General features: G+C 40.9%; 1 protein-coding gene across 27 annotated transcripts in view; it reads left to right on the top strand.

The window, feature by feature from the left end:
• The window catches only part of SGMS1 (sphingomyelin synthase 1), a 203,360-nt gene that overhangs the window by 66,033 nt on the left and 110,485 nt on the right, over positions 1-26,842 (top strand). For 20 of the 27 annotated variants that reach the window (XR_013636080.1, XM_073353732.2, XM_073353727.2 and 17 more), the window contains one exon: positions 24,856-24,915. The exons of 2 other annotated variants lie outside the window; for them this stretch is intronic. The gene's annotated coding sequence lies outside the window, so the exon portion shown is untranslated. Of the gene's footprint in view, positions 1-13,724; positions 14,003-14,174; positions 14,281-24,674; positions 24,762-24,855; positions 24,916-26,842 lie in introns of those variants that run through there. 5 more of the 27 variants (XM_073353731.2, XM_073353721.2, XM_073353728.2 and 2 more) reach the window with 3 other exon arrangements.

The following is a 26,842-nucleotide window of genomic DNA, read 5'->3' as shown; positions in this document are numbered from 1 at the left end:
ATCGGATGCATACTGTGGAAACTGCAGAAGACATTATATACACAGAGACCATGAAACAATACCTCCTCCAAAAACAATACCTCCTCCAATACCTCCTCCTCCTCCCCCCAGGGAGGAGGTATTGTTTCATGGTCTCTGTGTATATAATGTCTTCTGCAGTTTCCACAGTATGCATCCGATGAAGTGAGCTGTAGCTCACGAAAGCTTATGCTCAAATAAATTGGTTAGTCTCTAAGGTGCCACAAGTACTCCTTTTCTTTTTGCGAATACAGACTAACACGGCTGTTACTCTGAAACCTGTCATTACTCAAATTTAGTTTCCATGTGAATAGAATAACCAGAGGTGTAGCTTCCCATCCCAAAAGGGAAACTTACAGGTCAGCTGTGTCTGTGTTCTGTTCAGTGGTATCCCCTACAGTGCTCAGAATCACATACCTTCCTTTGCCTTTGGCTCAGACATCAGACCCAGTGTGAAAGTGCAGAGCCATTTTACTGACTTTACTGTGAGCAGCCATATCAGACGAGGTTTTAACTTCGGGGTATAAAAGGAGACTGAGGATCTCTCTGAGGAAAGGAGATAGAAAATAAGACACGAAGGAACTTTAGCTGTGGTTTGCATGTTGTTCTAGGATATAAAACAAAATTTCACTCTCCTTTCTGAGTATTTTTGTTATTAGGTTGGTCGGTAGAGGCAGAAGCGCGGAAAAAACCTGGAAACTACATCCATTCACACCTCCACCAAGTGCTAGAAAGTAACTTTCTGGCCCGTTGGGAACAGTGAGGAATAACCTTCCAGATGCTGATCTGCCAAGTGAAAGAAATTCTTAGCTGTGGTGTTTCCCTGGGGAAACTGGGCCAGTAATACTGCGAGGCAAACAGACCTTTCTTTCTGCCTTCCAGATGCCTGCCCCACCAACCTGACCTTCCTGGAACACTAAAGGGAGGTCACCCACCAGCCTGACCCTTTCAGAGCCATTCCCCCACCCCCACTCTTTACTTTATCCTTTCTGCTGGCTAGCCCCTTGCCTTTGGGTGACAGGTCCATCCTGGTTCCTGGACCTGGCTGGTCCCTGGCAGTGAGAGGAGCTACTGCTGCAGTTTCAATAGCTGGTAGGTGAGGGCCCAGCATGCAGCTCAACGCAGAGTGACCCAAATGCCAGCTGGCTCATGGTATTTTCTCTCCCAGCTGTGAACGTGTTCAGATTTTAAAAATTGGGGAGGTCTATGGCCCTGTTTAAAGAGGGGGGGCATGCATGCCTCCCCATCTCCAGCACCTGTGCTGCTCCTAATCCCTGAGAAATTGTTTCAGGCTCTTAGGCAAATATCACTGCTTCAGTTATGCTGATCCCATACTTGGGAACCATAGCTCGAGCCTTCCTTTTGTAAATGAAACCTAAGATTCCTGAAGACAAGATGCATCGCAAGGAAGGGTGGGGGAGAGAAAGTCACTGAACTAGTCCAATTCAAGTTCTGATCCTGTCTCAACATGATGCTTTTGCATCATCACATGACTTAGAGACTCATCAACACCACAACCAGAATCAGTTTGACCTCTTCTGGTGTCTTTTCTTCAACTTTAACAACTGCACAAAACTAGGAAGAATTCTATGTAGGAGGTTTCATGAATATTTATTTTCAACATGCAGAAAGACCTGGCAAGACCAATGAAATGAATAATAAAACTAGAGAAATGAAATAATTTTGATTGATTATTCTGGCTTATTATTTTCTTCAGTGCTTGCAGAACATGCTCTGCCACTGCAAAACGACTTGTGCAATATATGGAGTTTTTTATTCTATAGCAGATAGGTTTTTAAAATAAGTTTCTGCAACTGAGCATTTTGTCAACATGAAAACTCCAAAAAGTCACTGAGAAACAAGAATGAATAGGTAAATATTCCTCAGTTGTGTACTCTCAAACTTGCACATGGTAAAATGGACATTTTAAAAACAAACTGTATTGTAGTTCTTCATAGAAAGGAATTTGCTGTTTGAAGCATTGAAAACTAAGAAATATGCACACCAGTGATGCATCTGTTAGAACAAACCCCATCTCTTTGTGTGTGTTGTGGTTACCAGTCACTCAACACAAACGGATTATTTCAACAGCTCTTACTTTTTAATTTCCTTATTTAAAAAAAAAAAATCACAAATCTGGCATATAGACCCATGGGGAGATATGAGGGAAAAAAGTAGGTTTGTGATACTAGATATTAATGAAGACTTAGTTTGGAAATGGGTTACCATCTTATACAAAGCTATTCATGTAGCTCTTAGCAAAGCTTAGCTTGTTAGTTTGCCACTTTACAGTGTGACAGATAGGAAAATAAATTAACTTCTTGTTTGCTGGTAGTTCCTATTATGTTTTCATACACTCTTAAAGCTCTTTGGGCTCATATTTGATTAAACCTGAAGAGACAGGCATGGAATATTGTTTATGTGGATTACCCTAAAATTTAATATACAACAAATTCAGTATGGCGTTTCTTCAGCCCTAACAATATTACAAATTTTATTTTAAGATATGGGGAGAATAGTCTCCTGTACTTACTGTGGCCTTGTCTACATGCTTCAGTGAAAGGCAGGCTGTGTCCATGCTGCATTGTGTAGCTACACACAGCAGTGAAAGGCTCTTGCAGGGGAAACACAGCAGGAAGGGGTGCCCACAGCTTCCACCTGCCAGACTTTCAATGCACCAGGGGAAGGCTCCAGCAGGGGGAGGCAGCATGACACTGTAATAATAGCATATTAGAAGATGTTGGAGGCATGGCTTGGGCATGTAGACAGCTGTGTGGGCGATATGCCCTGGAACAGTGATTCTCAGCCCAGGGTCTTTGGCCCCTTGGGGGCTGTGAGCAGGTTTCAGGGGGTCCACCAATCGGGGCCAGCATTAGACTTGCTGGGGCCCAGCGCAGAAAGCTGAAACCGCGAGCCATGCCATTTGGGGCTGAAGCTGAAGCCCAAGCAACTTAGCTTTGCAGGGCCCCCTGTGGTGTGGGGCCCTGATCAGTTGCCCTGCTTGCTACCCCCTAGTGCTGGCCCTGGCTTTTATATGAGGAAAAACAGTTGTGGCACAGATGGGCCATGGAGTTTTTATAGCATGTTGGTGGGAGGAGCGGAGTGGAGGCCCAGAAAGAAAAAGACTTAGAAACCCTGCCCTAGAATTCTGGTGTGTCTGTACTCTACTCACCTAATCAGTGCCTCGCTGTCTACACTGCTGTTTATACTGCTGGGAGTGCTGTGGATTTACTCTGTATGCCGCTCTAAGTGTAGACCTGCCCTATAAATTGGTAACTTATTGCAGGTATGAAGTTTGCACTCTGGAACTTAACTGACCAGGATAGATAGTCAAAATTGACTAGGAGTATTTATATGATCCCTTTGACTTTCTATGTTAAATATTTTTCCATTACTACATTTGCTGGTATTGCAAATGTGGAATATAAAATGGTTAAAGATAAAAAAGCTAAAGATTTTATTTGTTTCAGATTTGACCTACCTAAGTTTGGGTGAAAATGGGAGGTTGTTTTTTGTTTTTGTTTGTTAATGTATAGCAATCTACCACAATGTCACTAAGGTTAAGAGGGTGGAGAAGGCAATCTCTTAGGAAAGTTGTAGTTTATAAGAGGTTTCAAATGATGTAATGCAACCTGGTCTTCAAATGGATGAAGGAGAGGATATTCAGGATTGAACAAACAGTTCAAAAATAAATTGCCCTTTTCCTAACATGAAAGAAGCTTTTCCTGCTTTCTTTTTTTTCCCCTTTGTGCTTAGATATTTTTGTTGTCATCCTTACTTTTGTGGCTGGCAGTACCAGATGTAGATTTCTCTAACACTTTAATGAACTTTCTAAATACGTAATTTCATAAACCATGTTAACATGTTCTGGATGACATATAAAAATAGGACTTACTTCATAGAGTTGTCCTACCTGAAGATCCACTTCTGCCCTTCCCCAAAGTACCAGAAGGTCTACTAGCATTGTTACTCTAATTAAGAATTTCTGCTTTAACTTTAATGCTGACTCTTCTAAATTTAGATCTCTTGTGGAGATGCTTCAGTATTCAATGTTCTGGTTCCTAGTAGAAAATGTATTAGTTATTCAAATTTATTTTTTTCAAAATGGAAATGTTTACAATGCTTTTTAACACTGCAGTTTTGTTACCGTTTCTGGCATAAATGTTCTCCAGGGATTTAGGTTGTCAGTTTCTCCTTTTTATGGTACATTGGAATTTGGCAAGCCAGATCTGCATTATTTTTAAACCGTTTGAAAAATGGATTAAAGTATGACTTCTCATTGGTGAAAATTTTTAAATGTGTTATTCACACACTTTTCTTTCTTGTATTTTTTAAAGTTTTATTTGTCTTTTGCTAAATGAGTTTCTCATACTAATTATTTGTATTATAGTGGTGCTTTAGGCCACCACAGAATGCCGCCTCCGCCCCTTGTGTCTAGGTACTGTATTTCACAGATCTGGTTGAACATCCCTGGCTAGACACTTGCCAGACTGCTGCGAGGGGGATCGAAATGCGGAACTGCACATGCGTGTTGGGGCCAGGCAGAATTTAGAAACTGTACCTCACTGTAGAGCTCTAGAGAGACACTCCAGGAGCAGATCTTATGTCTGACACCCTTTTGGCAGTAGGAATCCCCCACAGTCCAATTGCTAAGTCCTGAAAGTAGTGCTGAATCCCCCAAGCCTCCTCAGCAACTCTTGCATGTACCCCAGAATCCCACCCAGTGTATGATTTTTCCTGGTTTACAGTATAACTCTTCAGAGGCACACAACCATAAAAGTAAACAAACATGCAGACTTTGCACAGGATTTTATAACCTCCAGCACCCTTTTTCCGGTAGCCACAAACCCCCCACTCGGTGACTTCATTGCCAGGCTACCTGTCCCCTGATACAGCTATGAACGTTCTGAAAAACTTGGTGAGCTCTACTGTCACTGTGTTTACATATGCTAATTTATGTAATAAGTTTCTAAATGTTTGCTGTAATATAGCCTACACAGAAAGCAAAGATGTATGTTTTCGTAAGTGGAATGCTTCTTTTAGGGGTCCTAAACTTAAAGGCTGTGAGTATAATGGAATAACTGTTCTATTTTGCCAAAGTAGACCCCACTTATTAGAAGTTGTATTGGTTTCATGACAGATCTTCTACTCCATTAGTCAGCTGCAAACCCTGTGAACCTGCAAAATGTAACAGGTAGGTTTTTCTTCGGCGAAACAAAATTTAGACATCTTTTCTTTACAATTAATTTATATGGTGGTAGTTTGGCTGCAAAATTATGATCAACAGTGCAAACATTTCTAAATTTCAAAAGCTGTAGGTAATTGTGATTTAAGCTACTTTGCTTTCAGAGTTAACATAAAATCAATCTCCTCTTCTCATGTTCTTCTTCTTCTTAGGAAAAGAAAGACGTGAATTTTAAGAGGATTTGTTTAACTTTCATAGGAACTGATGCCTGTTATGAATTATTTTACTTTATTGGAAATTATTCATCTTTGAAATTGATAAGCATTTTAATGTTTTAAGTTCACTCTTGGTATTGTGGGTCTTATTTTACTTCATTCACCTATTTGAATGGGATTTGGTCCCTAACCAGTCTTGTAGTACCTTAGCAGTACCACATGTAGCCTTCAAGCTATGAAGGTGCAGGGCTACATTGTTCAACTAGATCCTTTGGAAGTTTTCTTCCCCTCATTTTGTGACTATAGCTGTTTGAGGAATTGAAACAGCCACCGCTGCCACACAATAGTAAATGTCTTAAAATATTAAGCTTGCATGTTTGAATTGTAGGATTTGCAAACTAGGTTTTACCTTTGAGAATGTATTTTCTTTTGGTTGGAATAAAATGGCCATTTTAGGAAGATGGTCTTATGACTGAAGGTCAAGATTCAATGACAGGAGACTCGGAGTGAAATCCTGTCACCAATGACATAACCCCATTGACTTTGATGGGACCAGGATCTCACATGTTGTTTATACATGCTGTGTAGCAGACATTCTCTGTGATCTTAAGTCAGTCATTTTGAGCCCAATCATACAGCCCTTACTTACGTGAGTAATCCTATTTAGTTCAGTTGGGCTATTCCTAGGATTGAGCCCTATTTCCCTATGCCTGATGGGTCGAATGGGGATAATATCACCTCCCTTAGAGGATTGCTGTAAAATTAAATTCATTAATGGTTCTGAAGTCTTTTGATCTTAGTTGGAAAGTGCATAATACCAAGGTTTTATGCATTGTCAAACATTAGTGGTGTTTAGTGAATATGGGAGTCAACATGAGAGAGAATTACTTAAATGAAGTGCCTGGTGTTGAAAGAGCTTGCTCTTGGGAACTTGTGACATGACACTTGTTTCATCAGCTGTTTTCAGTCTATTAATTTATGTATGTAGCTACTGAACAACTTATAATTAGAAATATATGTAGCCTGCTAAAATCTCTCTGGAGAAGTTAATGGTTTTACTGTGTTTAGAAATACTAATATAAACTGCTGTTTTTAATAGATTATATATTTTTCCATTCTGTGCCTAAAAATCTCATTTAAAAGTGAAGTTATAAATATACTACATTAATTAACTACAGTGTAGGCGTTTGATTGACCTAAAAGCTCATAGACTACAAATCTAATGAGTTGCACATCTTGAAAGCTTTGTAGCATGGTGAAAACAAAAGCATTATTTTTTTGGAAACTGATAAAAGCCAAATTCTTCTGTACTTCTTTTGTCAGTCACCTCTCTTTTTAAATATTATATATAGTGCAAATCCTGATGTAATGACACCAGTCTCATTAATTCAGCAAACAAACAGGCACCTGCCCAGCAAATAAGATTTTGGATGAACTGAAGAAGAGAAGAAATTTTGGAACAGAATATCAAACATTTTCTCCTCTATTTCGGATTATCTAGAAAGCAGTCTCTGCAGGCTTTAGTAGCAGGTGCAATTGAAATTGTATAAATGTGGATTTTTTGGCTATTTCATGCCGCTCTCCTTGTCAAGATGCCATCTTAAAATGTGATTCACAGAGTGTCTGCACATCTTTCAGGCTGTAGTTTTCATTAAAACTGGCAATGACTGTGACAAATACTTGCTAGACAAAAAATGGACTCTTGGGAATCAGGATACCTGAGTTCTGTTCCTTAGTGTGGTTGCTCTTAGATATGGCACATTGATTCTGTAGTGCAGGATGATTAAGTGGATTAGACTTGGGTCTGCCATTATAGATATGTGGGTTCTGTTCTCAGCCAGAAATGACCTTGTGCAACTTCTCAGTTACGTCATTTGTAAAATGGGGGAAATACTTGCCTGCCTTCTAAGGTTTAGGTTTATGCCTTGCACAATATTGACTCTTTGTGGTTACTGTGGCTGATTATTTTTGATTTACCTTGGATAGGGACATTGTGTTTGAGTGGTGTGACATGATTACGTGTGAGGGTGATTATGTAATTTTATGGCGTACCTTTGGTTTTCTGGATTTTGGGAGTGAGAGCAAGGTAGTGTTTGCTGTTAGCAACCTTAACTGTTAACAGTTTTTATAAGTCTGATATAGAACAAACAGACATACACTGTTTGAAAATGTTACAACATTTCTGTTTGATGGTATCTATATTCTTTTTGTAGATGCACAGAAAGTAGAAAATTACCTTTGTCTTTCTTTATGCTCAGAACAAGCTTTTAATCCAAAGCACTGTCATTAATATAATGGAACAGAATTACCTTCTCTTTGATTTTTATTTATACACTGTCTGGCATGATAATATGAGCTTAGTGTTCTTGTGTTTACATCAGAAGTACTACATGGTTAAACAGAAACAATAGACTACATTGTGACAAAGGAAGGTGATGAAAAGGTTCCTTTATATTGGTCCAGGAAAAAGGCAGGTCTATTGCCAACAGAAGACAATGATAAGTTTTTTTCATACTTAAGTTTTCCTGCATTTTAGTTCAACAGGATTGTGGTATTTTCATAATAAATTGAAGTATATAGCCAAATGGAAAAATGAATTGAATAGTGCAACTTGGGCCCTCAGTTCCAATTCTATGTGACCCACTTCCCATAAACAAGCACTAAGATAATTTATTTCTGGAAAGGAAAGAAGAGAGAGGTGAAACGTTAACTTTTTGTGTTTTGTCTTAATTAAGGAAAGATAAGTGCAAGAATTATTTTCTCTCTCTGTGTGTATTTGTATGTCTATCTGCCTACATAGGAACACTCACACAGTGGAACTCCTGTATTTCCAAAGTACTTGAACATACTTTGTAAAATCAGTGGTTCAGTTAGCAGGGTCTCTGCTGAACATACAGAGCAAGCCAAGTCTCCAGAAAAGAGGAGGAGAGGTTTGCTCTGGAGATTGTCTCCGATAGTTTCTAAACATTACAGGAGCAGAACTTCAGTTTGTGTAAACCCAAAGGTTGCAACTGGAGTTCGATAAAGTGGGGTTCTGCTGTGTGTTTAGAATTGAGTATTATGAAGGTCTTGAATTAGCCAGTGGAGAAATGAATATGAAAACAGCATGCACAGGTAAAAAATTCCTTCAATGAATGGCTGTAATTGTCCTGTATCTCATTTTCGTTGCATTTTGTCTGGCCATGACTTAGTGATCGGCTCCTTTTTTCATGAATTACAGTATTGCAGTACATTTCTGGGTAGCTACAGTTAATATGTTGAATAGCTGGTAGCCTGTATTGTGCTGAAGGAGTGGTATTTCCCATAATATATATGTGATGGGTTTGGTCACAGAGACCTACTTGGGACTGTCACCTGATTTGCTGAAACTACCTCTGAGTCCGTTTTCCCTGCCAGCTTGAGACTCCAGAACCCTGTCTTGTTGAGCCAGACACACTAGCCTGCTGCAGCACAGACCCAGGGTCTGCATCATGTCCCCAAAGCCAGAGACTAACTGAAAACAGCTCAGCAAGTACTCCTGTCTCCAGCACCCAGACACCCAGTTCCCAATTGGATCCAAACCCCAAATAAATCCGTTTTACTCTGTATAAAGCTTATACAGGGTAAACTTAAAATTGTCTGCCCTCTATAACACTGATAGAGATATGCACAGCTGTTTGCTCCTCCAGGTATTAATCACTTACTCTGGGTTTACTAATAAACAAAAGTGATTTTATTAAGTATAAAAAGTAGGATTTAAGTGGTTTCAAGTAATAACAGACAGAACAAAGTAAGTTACAAAGCAAAACAAAACAAAACATTGAAGTCTAAGCCTAATACATTTAACAAACTGAATACAGGTAAATCTCACCCTCAGAGATGTTCCAATAAGCTTCTTTCACAGACTAGACTCCTTCTTAATCTGGTCTCAATCCTTTCCCTTTGTAGAGTTCTTGTTTGTTCCAACTCAGGTGGTAACTAGGGGATTTCGCATGACTGGCAGCCCCCTTTGTTTTGTTCCACCCCCTTTTATATCTTTGGCCAAAGGCGGGAATCCTTTGTGTCTCTCTGGGTTCCCACCCTTCCTCCTAAATGGAAAAGCACCAGGTTTAAGATGGATTCCAGTATCATGTGACATAGTCACATGTCACTGTAAGACCTCATTATTCATTACCCACCTCAGGTACACAGGAAGGCTTGCAGGTAAATAAACCCATTCATGACCAATTGTCCCATCAAGATCCTATGCCACCATTAATGGCCCACACTTTGCATAATTACAATAGGACCTCAGAGTAATAATTCATATTTCTAGTTTCAGATACAAGAATGATACATTCATACAAATAGAATGAATATATTCAGTAGGTTATTACCTTTGTAATGATACCTTACAAGAGACCTTTTGCATAAAGCGTATTCCAGTTAAATCATACTCACATTCATAAAGCATATGGAGTGCAATGTCACCATATATTATGTTGAATTTTTATTGTGTTGAAGATTTTTTCTGCATGTGGCTTAACCAGAAGTTTTGGATCTGAGGCCAGTCCCATAAAATTTGTCAAAGTAACCTATTTGCCTGTAACCTCTCCAAGAGAAACTGAGGGTGTTGGGTTTCATTTAATTAGTTGCTGTGCTTAAAAACTAACAAACAAACAAACCCCTTCTCTTCACTTTGTTCAGTCCAGAAGTGAAGACATTTCTTACCATAAATAAAAGTGTAAATACAATCTGAAGTATATTTTATTAACAACTGACATTTCTGAGCTTTTAAGCAGATGGCAGCTATTGTGCTGAGAAAGTGACATGTTAGTTTCAAACAAACAAACAAATGCCCCCAAACACTCCAGACACCGTTATTTCTTGCCCTTGATGTGTTCCAAGCAAAAGCCTGTTTAAGCTGCAAATGAAACAAAACTGCATGTGACAGCTGTTGTAATAGCGAATGTGGTTGGCTCAAAGGAGAGAACCAGTTATCTTTAGCAAGTACATAAAACCATGTTTCATGATTCAATTATTAGGTATAAAGCCAATGAAAAGCTGCAGGTGGCAGTAGAAATTTTAGAAAAAGGATGAAGAAAATGACACTGCAAAGATGGTTCCGAAGAAAGTAAAGCTGTAGGCAACTGCCCAGTGTGTTAACATTTTTCAGTTTTATTTTACAGAACTTTTAATTTATCCATACAGACATTCAAATACAGCGACAAAGAAAACAGAACAGGAATATGTATTTAACAATATAACAAAACGAAATATTCATAGATAATTATACGATAAGTAATTCCCTAACACCCCCTCCCCACACACACACACACACATGAAGCATGAGAAGCCTAATCTATCTGAAGTCAGTTTGTAATTCTTCTTTCATGAAGGACCAGGTCAGGTGTCTTCACAGTTGGATTTTGTGCCCCTATACATTGTCAGTTTTTCCATGAGGATAGTGTTGGTTAGCTCAGTCAGTCAAAGAATGTGGGAGGAGTAGCAGATTTCCATTTTTGGAAAATGACACTTTTGGCCACTATAAATGCTGTAGCAATCTATTTCCTGGCATTACTCAAACAGGGTGGATCTTTTAGAATGTCCGAAACACAGAGGCTTGACATACGGGTGAGCCCTACCCTGGTTGCTTTAGGATTTTGTAATATCTTACCAAAATAGTTTACTGCAGTTGGTAGTGATGGAATCAAAGAGGAAGGATTTTTGAGAGTGAGAAGAATATCATCTGTCTGTAGACTAATCTTGTAGTCTTTATCGTGATGGTAATTCTTTCAGTGGAGTGGTAATTCTTTCTGTCTGATTTATGCTGCTAGTTGTTCCATGGCTATATCAAATAGTAGAGGCAATGGACGGCAACCCTCAATACATTCCTTGATGTAACGGAAAAGTGGAGAAGAAAACACTATTAGTCAAAACAAAGGCACAGGGTGATTTGTAAATAATGTCAATCCAGATCAGAAAGTTAGGTCCAAATCCTAATTTTCTCAGGATTGCTTAGAGGTATGGCCCTTCCATTTGTATAGCCCCAGTTGTTTGTGCCTTGCAAATTAAGTAGAACATGTTCCGAGTATTGTCTGACCCTAATATGCAGCAAATAAAACCCTCCTGGTCTGCATGAATGATTGATGGAACAATGTTGTTTAAGTGTGAAATGAGAATCTTTGTCAGAATTTTATAATCTGTGTTAAACAGAGAAATTGGGTGCAGTTGCCACAATTAAGACTGACCTTGTCTTTTTTTAGAATTAGAGTAATCATCACTTTCCTCATGTCTTATGATATTATTTCTTTTGTAAATATTTCATTAGACTTCTGACAGTATCAGTACTATTTGGTTGATAAACGTCTTATAAAATTCTGCTGTAAAGCCATCATGTCCAGAATCTTGGCTCAGATTGAGGAAATCTATTGCTTGCTTCACTTGTTGTAGGTAGATAGCGACAATGTATTTATAAATTGTCAAATAGACTGGAAATTAACTCACTGTGAGGTATGTCAACGGATTCACAAAAGTCTTCAAATTATATGTTAATTTTATCAGGTTCTGGTACGGAAAGACTATTCTGTAACAAGGGGGATATAATGTTGTTAGAGGAAGCCATTTTAATTTTCCTTGCTAGGAGTTTGCTCACTTTATCCCACAATTCATAATGCCACTGTTTAATTCTATTAAGCATGAATTGAATCTGGGTGGACGATACATCCATTGTATTTGTATTTTGAGGTACTGAGCAAGTGCAACATCTAATTATTTTGCAACCTCCTCTGCTTTTCTTCCTTCCTTCCTTCCAGATGCAAATTTTAAGGTAGCCTTCAGTGTTTCCGATAAAGTTATAGTAGAGGAGATGGCATTTGTATTTGCCTGCAATAAGTTGGTGATGGATGTTTCAATCATCTGAAGAAATTTAAGGTCTCTGAGTAGAAGTGTGTTTAACTTCCCTCTTGAGGCTCTTGGAGTGCTATGACCCGTGTCTATATGAAGAAAAACTGGACCATGATCAGAGATGATGATACTACTTGGATGATTGCAATGGTCCCTTCTGACCTTAAAGTCTATGAGTCTACCAACTTCTGCCCCCAGACATGCAGGAGGTAGAACTGTAGATATCATAAAAAATTTAATCTGGAATAGGAGGCATGAACCATAGAGAAATATGTGTAGTCATGCTTTGTAGGATGCTTGTGTCCAAATATCCTTCAGTTGGGATAATGAGTGGCTTGCAAAGGGCTGAGCTTTTCCCCTAAAGCACTGAGATTTGTCTATGATGTCATCCATGACCGTGTTCCAGCGTCCTCCTAGTACCACTGAGACATCAGCTCTGTCAGAAATAATGCTGTATGTTATATGCAGTGTTGTTGTAGGCATGTCAGTGCCAGCATATTAGAGACACAAGGTAGTGGGGTAATAATATCTTTTATTGAACCAACCTCTGTTGGTGAGAGAGGCTAGCTTTCAAGCTTACAGAGAGCTGTTCTTCAGGTCAGCTCTATGTAAGCTTGAAAGTTTCTCTCTCATCAACAGAAGTTGGTACAATAAAAGATATGACCTCACCCACCTTGTCTCTCTGGAAATAATGCCAGTTATTTCAGCGAGAAGGGGTGCATGGGTTGCCTGATTTTCCTAATCACAGATCCTTTTTTTCAGGACTTCTACTTGGCAATTTCTTTTTCCTTATGAGAGGATCATGCTGTTACCAGAGTGGGATCTGGTCTCAATTCCTATAGTGCTTGCCAAGCATCTGATTTGGTATTTAAGTATTTCAATGAGTCTGTCTTCTTCATTATGAAAATCGCAGAATATTTGTAACTGTATTTAATATGCGATCCCCTGGGAGCTTGTTTGATGACATTAAATGTTGCTCTCTTCTTGCTTAAACTCGCAGAGAAGTCTGGATACAAAGAAAATTTTAAATCCTGATATTCAAGAATTCCTTTTTGCCTAACACATCAGTTTAACTTTGTCATTAAATCTTAGCAATTTACAGATGATAGGTCTGGGGTTGTTCTCTCCTCCTGGCCCTTGTCACTTGAGCCCTTTCAGTTTCCAGGGAAGGCAAACCGGGATCCAAATCCAGTCCCTCAAAGAATGTATTCTGGGAAAAGTTAATCATGTTTTTTCCTTCCACACCTTCCAGGATGCCCCCAGGAACTGCAATTTATTTCTGCATCATCAGTTTTCAAGATCTTCCTGTTTTTCTTCAAGACTGGTTAGTCTTTGCCTTAAGGAAGCATTCTCCGTGTTAACCTCCTTCAGTTGTGTGGCATGTTTTTGTAGTTTGTTATCTAAATAGGTCAAAGGAGCTTTGACTTTTCCCACATTTTTAGAGAGCTTATGTATATCTTGAGATAAAAGATCAAATTTGGTAGTTAAAAAGTTCTTCTTAGCTACAAAGTCCTTTGTGAGAGACTGTTGGATTACCTTTCTTTGGATACTCAGGATTGGGTTGATGCACATTTCTGTTTTCCCAGCAGGATTCATAACAACACAACAAAAAAGGATCTCCCTCCTGTAATGAGTAAATTTCTGACAGTTATGGCTTAGATACGTGGGAGCCACATGGGGGTGGAGGAGACGAGTGGTCAGGCAGCCATCTTCTCTCTTGGTAATATGATCCTCTGTGTGTCAACATTGTGAGAGCCCTAGAATGTTGCTTCTAACCATTTCCCATGTTTTAGCAGTTGTAATATTGTATCTCTAGGCCTCATGTACACAAAAATTTAGAATGATGGTTGAACTGTTTCTTTTCCTGTTGTCTATTCATTTTGCTTCCCCAGTGCTGCCCAGGCACAACTCTTAGACATACTGGCTCAAGGTGCAAGAGCATAGCATGGACTGGAAATAAAGCTTGGTTATTCTTCATGGCAGTTCAGAGCAGTGCTAGTAAGTTAATACGGGAGTGTGGTTTCTGTATTTTTAAATTGTGTATCCCTGTGTAGTACAAGGAGTTTGTAGGTTTTGGAAAGTGATGTCACACTTCACGGACCTGAAATTTCAATGAAAAATGGGAAATATTTTGCTGATCTCTTTTCCTCATCCCCCATTTTTGAATTAGCTCTAGTATGGAAAAAAAATGTCACAACAGTGCTTTGCTCCTGTAAAATTGTTTGAAAATACTGTCTTAAGACTGCTGCACTAGAGATGTCTAGCTCTGGAGAGATCTGGACAGGAAAAAGCACAAGAACAAATCTACACAGACACACCCCTAGAACCCCGACCAGGGGTCTTCTATCTACTACCCAAGATCCATAAACCTGGAAATCCTGGACGCCCCATCATCTCAGGCATTGGCACCCTGACAACAGGATTGTCTGGCTATGTAGACTCCCTCCTCAGGCCCTACACTCCCAGCTACCTTCGAGACACCCCTGGCTTCCTGAGGAAACTACAGTCCATTGGGGATCTTCCTGAAAACACCATCCTGGCCACTATGGATGTAGAAGCCCTCTACACCAACATTCCACACAAAGATGGACTACAAGCTGTCAGGAACAGTATCCCCGATAATGTCACAGCAAACCTGGTGGCTGAACTTTGTGACTTTCTCCTCACCCATAACTGTTTCAGATTTGGGGACAATGTATACCTTCAAATCAGCGGCACTGCTATGGGTACCTGCATGGCCCCACAGTATGCCAACATTTTGATGGCTGACTTAGAACAACGCTTCCTCAGCTCTCATTCCCTAATGAGAATTCCTTGACTTCCTCAAGCCAAGTTTTTTGTTTGTTTGTTTTATTTCTAACTCTTGGGTGTAAAGTTAGTTAAAAACAGAGAGGCAAACATGCCAGAGCCCAAGGCAGAAACAGCCAAAGAGGCTGCTCACAGGAGAGAACTGGAAGCATCGAGAGAGGCAGAAAAAAAACAAGAGGCTGCCCACAGGAGAGCTATGGAGGCAGCGAAAGAGGCAGAAAAAAACCAAGAGTTTGCCCACAAGAGAGCTATAGAGGCAGAAAAACACCAAGAGGCTGCTCACAGGAGAGCTATGGAGGAGAGGGGAAAAAGAAATGGAGGAGAGGGAAAAAGAGGAAGCATGAACTGGAGTTGGAGAAAGTAAGGGCTGAGCGGAATCTACTGGATAACCCTAACCATCCTTCCCCAACAATCCACAAATGGGAGTGACTGTGTCCATGGTATGATGAATCCAGTGATATTGCTGAATATTTTCTCACCTTTGAGAGACTCTGCACTCTCCATAAAATTCCTGAAGCTCACAAGATGACCACACTGGTCGCAAAATTAATTGGAAGAGCTCTGGACATATTCAATAAGATGCCTATTGATGAGGCTTCTGACTATAAGTTCAAGGATTTGGTTTTAAAGCAATTTCAAATTACATCTGAAACATACAGAGTAAAATTTCGAACCCTTAAGAGAGGGCCTGGACTAAGTAATGTGGCTTATCTAAACCAGATGAAGGATCTGTTAGATAAATGGGTCTAAGGAAGGGGTGTCACTAGCTTTGACGGAATGTGTGATTTGATAGCTCAGGAGCAATTCCTGACTATGTCCAAGGAGGAAATAAAACAGGGTTTATGGGATAAGGAAATGGACTCAGCAGAAAGTCTTGTTTCTTATGCTGATCGATATGAGCAGTCCCAGACTGCCAGAGAGGCGGGGCAAGCTGGAACAAAATGGGTGGAGGGAGGAGAGAGGAACAAACCTGGTCGCAGTTAGAGTGGATACCAGAAGGGACACCCTCAGACCACACCCTACTACTGGGTGCAGCCCAAGGACCCAACTACACACCAGGGAATGTTCCAGACACCTTATCGTCCTGCCATACCATTCTCCAGCAACCAACCTCGCCCCAGGGACGCGTCAGCTGGACGATGTTTTAAATGTAATGAGCCGGGGCATGTGAAGGCCAACTGCCCCAAGAACCCCAACAGATTACAGTTCATTGCACCGGAATCACACCAGAGGTCCTCAGGCCCAGATGCCTCCCAGATACCCTCGGAGCGGAGGAAAACTGTGAGTGTGGGCAGGAAGGTCACCGCGTGGAGGGACACCAGAGCACAAGTGTCGGCTATCCATGCTTCCTTCGTGGACCCAAATTTAATCGACCCAGAGATCCAAGTGACAATTCAACCCTTCAAGTCCAACTCTTTCAATTTGCCTACAGCCAAGTTGCCTGTCCAGTACAAGAGCTGGTCAGGAACGTGGACTTTTGCAGTCTATGATGATTATCCCATCCCCATGCTGTTGAGGGAAGACTTGGCCAATCATGTGAAGCTAGCCAAGAGGGTGGGAATGGTCACTCGCAGCCAGGCTAAGCAAGCCGACATGCCTAGCTCTGTTCCGGAAACTTCTACCAGGACCCGGTCAGAGGTGATGGACCTGGACCCCATGCCAACGTCTGCAACAGCAGTAGTGGATCCAGTCCCAGAGACCCAGACAGAGCAGTCCCAGAACCGGAACCAGCGGAACAACCAGCATCAGACCCATTGCCAGCACTGAATCCAGTACTTGCAACCCCAACACCAGAGGGCCCCGCTGAACCTGAACTGGGAGCAGCCGGAGCCTGAACCCCAACTTAGTGCACCAGCGGAGAGCGGTTCACAGTCAACGGAAACAGCCCCATCCCCTACATCGCTTCCAGAGGGACCAAGCCTAGGTCCACAATTCAATAAGGAACTGATGTCTACAGCATCAAGGGAACCGTTCCAGACCAAACAGGAAGCAGATGAATGGCTCCAGAGAGCTTGGACGGCGGCACAGAGCAACCCACCGCCTCTCAGCTCTTCTGATCGATCCAGGTTTGTTGTAGAAAGATGACTTTTATACAAGGAAACTCTTTCTGGGGGATACCAGGAAGACTATGTTCCAACTAAGTTCCAACTAAGTACCGGGTAAAGCTCTTGAGCTTGGCCCATGATCATCCTAGTGGCCTTGCTGGGGTGAACAGGACTAAAGACCGTTTGGGGAGGTCATTCCACTGGGAGGGAATGGGCAAGGATGTTTCTAACTATGTCCGGTCTTTTGAGGTATGCCAAAGAGTGGGAAAACCCCAAGATGAGGACAAAGCCCCTCTCCAGCCACTCCCCATCATTGAAGTTCCATTTCAGCGAGTAGCTGTGGACATTCTGGGTCCTTTTCCGAAAAAGACACCCAGAGGAAAGCAGTACATACTGACTTTCATGGATTTTGCCACCCGATGGCCGGAAGCAGTAGCTCTAAGCAACACCAGGGCTAAAAGTGTGTGCCAGGCATTAGTAGACATTTTTGCCAGGGTAGGTTGGCCCTCCGACATCCTCACAGATGCAGGAATCAATTTCTTGGCAAGAACTATGGAAAGCCTTTGGGAAGCTCATGGGGTGAATCACTTGGTTGCCACCCCTTACCATCATCAAACAAATGGCCTGGTGGAGAAATGTAATGGGACTTTGGGGGCCATGATACGTAAATTCGATTGGGACCTAGTGTTGCAGCAGTTGCTCTTTGCCTACAAAGCTGTACAATATCCCAGTTTAGGGTTTTCACCATTTCAACTTGTATATGGCCGCGAGGTTAAGGGGCCATTATAGTTTGTGAAGGAGCAATGGGAGGGGTTTACATCCTCTTCCAGGAACTAACTAACCAACCTACAAAACACCCTCTGAACTTCTTTAGCCCTTGCTAAAGAAAACCTAAAGGATGCTCAAAAAGAGCAAAAAGCCTGGTATGATAAACTTGCCAGAGAGCATTCCTTTAAAATAGGGGACCAGGTCATGGTCTTAAAGGCGCTCCAGGCCCATAAAATGGAAGTGTCGTGGGAAGGGCCATTCACGGTCCAGGAGCGCCTGGGAGCTGTTAATTATCTCATAGCATTCCCCACCTCCAACCGGAAGCCTAAGGTGTACCATATTAATTCTCTAAAGCCCTTTTATTCCAGCGAATTAAAGGTTTGTCAGTTTACAGCCCAGGGAGGAGGTGATGCTGAGTGGCCTGAAGGTTTCTACTACGAAGGGAAAAGTGCTGGTGGTATGGAAGAGGTGAACCTCTCCATGACCCTTGGGCGTATGCAACGACAGCAGATCAAGGAGCTGTGCACTAGCTACGCGCCAACATTCTCAACCACCCCAGGACTGACTGAACGGGCATACCACTCCATTGACATAGGTAATGCTCACCCAGTTAAAGTCCAACCTTGCTGTGTGTCTCCTCAAGCTAAAACTGCTATAGAACGGGAGATCCAGGATATGCTACAGATGGGTGTAATCCGCCCCTCTGGAAGTGCGTGGGCATCTCCAGTGGTTCTAGTTCCCAAACCAGATGGGGAGATACGTTTTTGCATGGACTACCGTAAGCTAAATGCTGTAATTCGCCCAGACAACTATCCAGTGCCACGCACAGATGAACTATTGGAGAAACTGGGACGGGACCCGTTCATCTCTACCTTGGACTTAACCAAGGGGTACTGGCAGGTACCAATAGATGAATCTGCTAAGGAAAGGTCAGCCTTCACCACACATGTCGAGCTGTATGAATTTAATGTACTCCCTTTCGGGCTGCGGAATGCACCCGCCACCTTCCAAAGACTTGTAGATGGTCTCCTAGCGGGATTAGGAGAATATGCAGTTGCCTACCTTGAGGATGTGGCCATATTTTCAGATTCCTGGGCAGAACACCTGTAACATCTACAAAAAGTCTTCGAGCGCGTAAGGGAGGCAGGACTAACTGTTAAGGCTAAGAAGTGTCAAATAGGCCTAAACAGAGTGACTTACCTTGGACACCAGGTGGGTCAAGGAATTATCAACCCCCTACAGGCCAAAGTGGATGCTATCCAAAAGTGGCCTGTCCCAAAGTCAAAGAAACAGGTCCAATCCTTCTCGGGCTTGGCCGGATATTACAGGTGATTTGAACCGCAATACAGCCAAATCGCTGCCCCACTGACAGACCTAACCAAAAAGAAACAGCCAAATGCTGTTCAGTGGACCGGAAAGTGTCAGAAGGCCTTTAACCAGCTTAAAGCGACACTCATGTCTGACCCTGTGCTAAGGGCCCCAGACTTTGACAAACCATTCCTAGTAACCACCCATGCATCCAAGCATGGTGTGGGAGCAGTTTTAATGCAGGAAGGACTGGATCAAAAATTCCATCCTGTAGTGTTTCTCAGCAAGAAGCTGTCTGAGAGGGAAAGCAACTGGTCAGTCAGTGAAAAAGAATGTTACCCCATTGTCTACGCTCTGGAAAAGCTATGCCCGTATGTTTGGGGACGGTGTTTCCACTTGCAAATCGACCATGCTGCGCTACAGTGGCTTCATGCTGCCACGGGAAATAACAAAAAACTTATTCAGTAGAGTTTAGCTCTCCAAGATTTTGATTTCGACATCCAACACATCTCAGGAACTTCTAACAAAGTGGCTGATGCACTCTCCCATGAAAGTTTCCCAGAATCAACTGGTTAAAATCGTCCTTGAGATGTGAAAAATATTGTTAGTCTTTTATACTGGGTAGTATATTTAGAGGTGCATGTGTCTTATTAACTCTGTTTTCTCCTAGAGCTCCAGGAAGAAATCACAGCCAGCGTTTCACCCTATTTGTGATTTTGGGGAGCATGTCATAAATATAAAGGGAAGGGTAAACACCTTTAAATCCCTCCTGGCCAGAGGAAAAATCCTCTCACCTGTAAAGGGTTAAGAAGCTAAGACAACCTCATTGGCACCTGACCAAAATGACCAATGAGGAGATAAGACACTTTCAAAGCTGGAGTGGGGGGGGAACAAAGGGTTCTCTCTGTCTGTGTTATATTTTGCCGGGACCAGAGCAGGAATGCAGGTCAGAATTCCTGTAAAGGGTTAATAAGCAATCTAGTTAGATATGCGTTAGATTCTGTCTTGTTTAAATGGCTGATAAAATAAGTTGTGCTGAATGGAATGTATATTCTGGTTTTTGTGACTTTTTGCAACTTAAGGTTTTGCCTAGAGGGATTCTCTATGTTTTGAATATGATTACTCTGTGAGGTATTTACCATCCTGATTTTACAGAGGTGATTCTTTTACTTTTTCTTTAATTAAAATTCTTCTTCTAAGAACCTGATTGCTTTTTCATTGTTCTTAAGATCCAAGGGTTTGGGTCTGTGTTCACCTGTGCAAATTGGTGAGGATTTTTATCAAGCCTTCCCCAGGAAAGGGGTGTAGGGCTTGGGGGGATTTTGGGAGGAAAGACGTTTCCAAGTGGGTTCTTTCCCTGTTGTTTTTGTTAGACGCTGTTGTTTTTGTTAGACGCTTGGTGGTGGCAGCAATAAGGTCCAGGGACAAAAGGTAAAATAGTTTGTACCTTGGGGAAGTTTTAACCTAAGCTGGTAAAAATAAGCTTAGGATTTTTTTCATACAGGTCCCCTCATCTGTACCCTAAAGTTCAGAGTGGGGAAGGAACCTTGACATATGGGGTAGCTCTGTACAGCATCTTTACACCCTCTGTTTTGACACTGTTTTGACCAGGAATTTAATATTGAGTTATACCTGATAGTTCTTCTGTTTCCTAATAAATTTGTACAAGTGGCATGAGCTTTGGAAAGTCTGTGAAGAGAGAGGCACCATATTTTCTTATGCAGCTTTAGACTTCAACTTTCCTCTAGGTTTTATCAGAGTTAGTTTATGAAATGTTGGGAAAATCTCATTTATGCATGAGGTTTTATCTATATAGAGACATTTATAGTCCAAGACATTTCAATAGGGATAGGCTTATTTTAAAACCATGATCCAAACACTGTCTTATGTTGGGGAAGTATGGTACTAGATCCAAACTGTGGTGTTTTGTCTCTTCCTTACGAATCAGTTTTTAAAATATTTCTATCATTGTGCATAAAAGATTCCTTCTTAGAATAAACCGTTTGCTTTTAATTAACAACCCCCAGCATGTTCATGATGCAAAGTAAATGTGAAGTTCCAAGTTTAGTGTTGCAAGTCTACATATCCCTTACAGTTAAGGTATGGCTTTAAGTATAACTAAGGTTAGTGGCTTTCAATTTTTGCCTAGTAAAAATAAATTAATAGCATTTGTTACAACGAACATGTTAGTGACACTTTTTTTTTTTCTCCCCTGAGTCTTCAGTTTTGCACTTAGGCTCATGTTTCAAATGATATCTGGTCCATCGGTTTCCTAGTGGGATAACGTCTATGCTATACAAACTTAACAACACATTGGCATTAAATGGCTGGCTGGCTGGCTGAATGAAGGAACTGAGAATGGTAATGGTCCTGGTAAGGGAACTACCGTCATTTCTCTAGGACAGAATTGGATTCAATGGATGGATATCAAAGGGGAAGCCCATACTGTTGCTGTCTATGCTGTTCTGGTACAAGAACCGAAGAGTCTATTTCATTTTCAAATCCTTTCCGTCTGACACCACTCATGAGCACTAAAATTACCTTTTTAACAAAACACCAATGTTAATGCGTTATATAAAGAAGCACTTCGGTACTGATGTTCTTTGTGGCATTTCTGAATAAATTGGCTTGACCATAATTATGGTAATGATCTTGATTTCCATTTCAAGTCCAGGAAGCAAGTGTGTGCTGTTGCTATTTTTTGTGTTCAGTTGGTTCTACTTTCTGTTTTAATTTTGGTATGATATCGTGTTTTATACTTTATTGCTGCCAAGCGAAAATGGGCTTGCTGGTGGGTGTTGTGTGGGTTAGAAGTGGGAGGAATCCAAAATCCTGAAGTTCCAGTTGTACCATTCATCCGCTTGACATGTTCCAAGACTCTGAAAGGGTTTATTGTAATGTAATTTCACATTGACAGCTCCCTGCATTAGGGAATAGTTGGCATTTGCATGCAAGTTTTTGGGCTGTTACTATGCCTCCTTTTGTTCGCTTGTTATAGCAAGCAACAGAAATTGAATTTGTCCCTGTGGAGGACACAGTCCCTTTCACAAATAAACCAGTTTTTCTGATGAGAGGCCAGGCTTTCTAAAGATAAAACTTAATTTAGTGTACTCCTGTCAGTAAACAAGAGCCCATTTTGGGGAAAGCAAGATCACCTAAGTGTGGAAGCCGAGAAAAGTGGCTTCAAGAGGGGAGATGTAAAGCTCACCTCCATCAGGCTCCCATCCTATGTTTATGCCCTCCATTAAAATCCAGCTCTACAGATATTCAATGACCTTCCCTAAAAGCATGAAACAGTATTTAGGCAAGAAATGCAGAGCCAGTAATAGGAGGAGGATGGCCTTTGTCTGGAGGACTAGTGGAGTATCTGACAAAAAGGCTGCAAATGCTGAAAAGGAAAAGTGTGTCATGAACAAAAATTCAGTTGCTAGTGGGGCTTAATGGCCAATGAACAGACATACTCACTGAGTTGACTGATGAAAAATGTACCAGAAAAAGAAAAAGTGAGCCCTTTAGTCACAGGTGCTGATAACTGTGTTTAGCAAATAAAATCAGGTATGGGTGGGGGAAACAAAGGGAGGGGAGAGAAGGTATGGTAAGAAAATTGAGACTCATGAAAGATACAATGATAAAAGGGTGGGTCAGGAAACCTCAAGAGAAGGAGTTCACTGTGTCGCGTATAGGAAAAGATCTGTTGAATCGGCATTTCAAGAGTGAGGTTTCAGTAATGAGGCAGGTTTCCGAGTAGCAGCCGTGTTAGTCTGTATCCACAAAAAGAAAATGAGTATTTGTGGCACCTTAGAGACTAACCCATTTATTTGAGCATAAGCTCATTTATTTGAGCGTAAGTGAGTTACAGCTCACTTCATCAAATGCAATAATGAGTAATAAGGCAAACTTTCTATTTTCCTCAGCAAGTGTTAGAAGCCCCCTAGGAATATTATTTCCAGATTATGCTAATTAAAAAAAAAGTAAAGATGCAGTGATGAGGAAATAAAAGTTAGTATGTTAGTATAAGGCCACAAATTTATTACGACCTATGTTCTCTGGCATTATGGCTAAAGCAGAATCTGAGTGAGTAGATCAGTAAAGAGTTTAGAAAGAGACATAAGGATTTGACCTTCTGCAATAAAGTTTTATTCTCAGTGAAGAAAGTAAACAGATCTTCCACCCTTGCACTGAGAAAAGAAACTCAGGGAGAACAATCTGAAGATGAGATGGAGCTGAATTTCTTGTGAACAGTAATGCCTATTATTGTACAAAAAGAGAAGCACTGGATAAAAAGAGAACAAAAATATCATTAAGGAAATACAGTCCCAGTAAGTTCTGAAGAGTAGGTCAAAGAGAACTGACTAAAAAAGCCAAAATTAATTTGGACTGTCAGAGTAGGAGGAGAAGATATTTAAGATATTTCTACATTGAAAATTGAGGGTTTTATTTGGAAAATATTCCTCAAAGAAATGAGATTAACAAAATGAGGTTGAGCATGGCTATTATATGTGTTGGTCGTAGGAGCCATAAGTGAGTTTTTTCTCTCCTTTTATAAATTGAAAAGATTTCTAAAATTAAATAGCTATATCTTTATTTTGAGGAGAATATTAAGATATAACTTGTAAATGTAAATATTTGGAGTAGAAATGTACTGTAATGGGTATCCAATTGGGGGCAGAATTGAGGCCATATAAACAGATTTAGGAAATAAAACCCATATAGCCTCTGAAAATCAGTTCTCAGCAGCCCATTAATAATCATATTCACTGTTTCTGACCTCTGTAACAGCAGGATTTAGATGTAGTTGGCGAGTACAAGGGCATACCAATAAGCGGCACTTACAGTGTGTGGCATTTTTCTCCAATCTATGGCCAAGCAGAGGCAACAAGTACTAATAAAATTGAATGACAGTTCATAAAACAAGTGCAGCTTATTTCATTCTATCTTGCCAAGTCTGGGTTTGACCTACCTCTAAGTGAAGTCATGCAACAAATATTAGTGTATATCTATAAACTATGGTAACTTATGCAATGAGAACTAAGACATTTCCCCAATGCCGTTTTATTTGTGTATTATGAAAACCTTTCTTGGATACTTCTTAAACATAACATTGAATGGGGAAACTACCTGTATGTTGACACTTGCATTATAGTGTTGTAAGTTGTCGACCTAGTTAAAGATCAGCTAACACTGGTTATTTATACAATTTCTAAGTAAATTGGAAATGCAAAACATTGTTAGTCATAAATAACCAGAGCTTTTCAGTCAATTACAAGTAGAGGTAATTAGTTTGACTGTTGTGCAAAAAGCCATAGGTAGGAATGTTTTCAGAATGCTTGTGTATCTTGGAGGGCTGAAGCTAGTGTGTACCTGAATTTAACTGCTTGAACCAGTTTACTGCTTACAGTCTGTGGTAAATGCAGGACTATAAAATGAAAGTTCTTATTCCTATCTCCTGTTCTTTCTCTCTCTCGTCAGATACTTTCAGACATATCTACAGAAGTGCTTTATTTCTTCATTATGTTTCTTCATGTGTATATAAAGTGAACTTTTTTAAAGGTACTTGCTCTGGAAGAAGTCTGTCGTAATCAGCCAAAGTGTTTAAAGGAGAACATGAAAGTTAAAATGATCTTTGTTTTATGTTTTCTCTTAGAGAGAGAGAGAGGTCTGAAGAAAGATAGATTAATCTGGGAAGGTGAATGACACTCTAAAGGTAAATGACCTTTCTCTTTTCCATTTTTTGCTTCAAGTGTGCTGCTCAACAAAGAATATACTTGTATGAAAATTGTCATTGGAGCATTTAACAAATTTTGACAAAATACTTTTAATCAAGTTGATTAAAAAAGCCCATTATTATGGGGTAGTTCAATTAAAATTGAGTTTTTAGAGGTGAGAAACTAGTTACTCCAAAGGCTTGGGACCTGAGAACTTAGACACATTGCTATACAGTATTGAATCCATTATGGGAAGTGCTGTTGATTGAAAGTCTAGAGAGTCTGCGTTTAGTGAACACTTGCATTATGTCTTGACTTATTTGAGAGATGCTGACGCAAATTTCATTTGGCAATTTGGATTTAATATACAGTTGTGTGTGAAGGTAATACAATTATACAGTGGTATATCCGGTACAGTATCTTTTATTTTAAGAAAATAGTAGTAGTAATATACAGTAGCAATCATTGTACTATGATCAAATAAAGCCCCAAGGTAAGTGCTCAGTACCTCATAGGTAAGGCTGTGTTTTAGTCACTGGTATTTTTAGTAAAAGTCATGGACTGGTCACAAGCAGTAAACAAAATTTCATGGCCCGTGACCTGTCCATGACTTTTACTATATACCCCTAACTAAATCTCAGGCTGGGGGCCGCGGGTGCTGAGCGGAGGTGGCCTGGGAACCCGCTGGTGCTGGGCATGGGGAGGCGGGCGGTGGCATGGAGCCCAGGACCCCTGCTGGTGCTGGGGTGGAGGATAGGTGGCAGCGCGCAGCCCGGGACCCCTGCTGGCGCTAGTGGAGGGGTGAGGGGAGGGAGGAGGCAGCAGTGGTGGCACGTGACTCGGAATCTCTGCAGGGGGGCAGCGGCGTGTGGCCCGGGACCCCCGCTGGTGCTGTCAGGGGAAGGGCTGGCAGGCTCCCTATCCAGCCCCTATCAGCATGTCCCTGAAGCTCCCCTCCCCAAGGTAAATGCTGTCCAACACCCTGCCTCTCCCGTGCCTAAACTACTGCTGCTGTCCCAAGGGGCAGCCCCTGAGCCAGCCGCACTGGCTGCAGAAGTTATGGAAAGTCACGGAATCCATGACCTACATGACAGACACACAGCCTTACTCATAGGTTCAGGTGCATAGAGGCAGACTTGCAGTCCCTATTCAGACCTTACTCTGATCAAGTGTTGATTGGCTTCAGTAGAGACTGAAGAAATTGCAGGATATGGATCACTAAACTATTATTTATTTATTTATTTATATTTCCGAAGTGCTGAGGAGCCCTAGCCATGGACCAGGATCCCATTGTGCTAGGTAATAAGTAGTCAAAGGATACACTTCTAGTCTGGCAGAAGATACTATCTCACATTTGCATCTAAAATGTGAACCAGAAATTAGTTTTTTCCTAACTGGTTAGTCTTTTTTCTGACTAAGAGTAGAGAGTTTGCTTCTCACCATTTTATGCACTTCAATGTATAATTATGATTGTGCTGAAAAGGGGATGAAGGACTTTTAGTTGAAATTAGGTTTGTTTTTTTGGATGGTTCTAAACAAAGAATACAGTAGTAGGGAAGTTCATTTCACATTTGAAGGCTTGTAAAAGGTGATCTGTGTAAGAGATAGTAACATTAAATATATTCTAAGGCCAAGACAAATACTTCAGCACCAAGTTTCAAAGTGTGAAACTACCATTTCCTGTGATTGTAATACAGAGTGTGAGGAGAAGATGTCAGAATACAAGATTTCATGTGTGGATCTGCCCCCTCTCAGGCATCCATTCAACCTCACTGACATCACTTTTTTCATGTTTGTCTGTTGTGTTTAATGTCTGCTTGGTATTTTTCTACCATCACTATATTTTTTTTAAGTTTTTATATTTTACCTTTCCTGCTTCTGGGTGCTTTCTGTAATGCTTATTTACTCAGTTTATTTAAAATAAAA

Source organism: Lepidochelys kempii, chromosome 7 (genome assembly GCF_965140285.1).
Source record: "Lepidochelys kempii isolate rLepKem1 chromosome 7, rLepKem1.hap1, whole genome shotgun sequence".
NCBI lineage: Eukaryota > Metazoa > Chordata > Testudines > Cheloniidae > Lepidochelys > Lepidochelys kempii.
The sequence above is the reverse complement of the archived record's forward strand: the minus strand, read 5'-3'. Positions and strand labels throughout refer to the sequence as shown.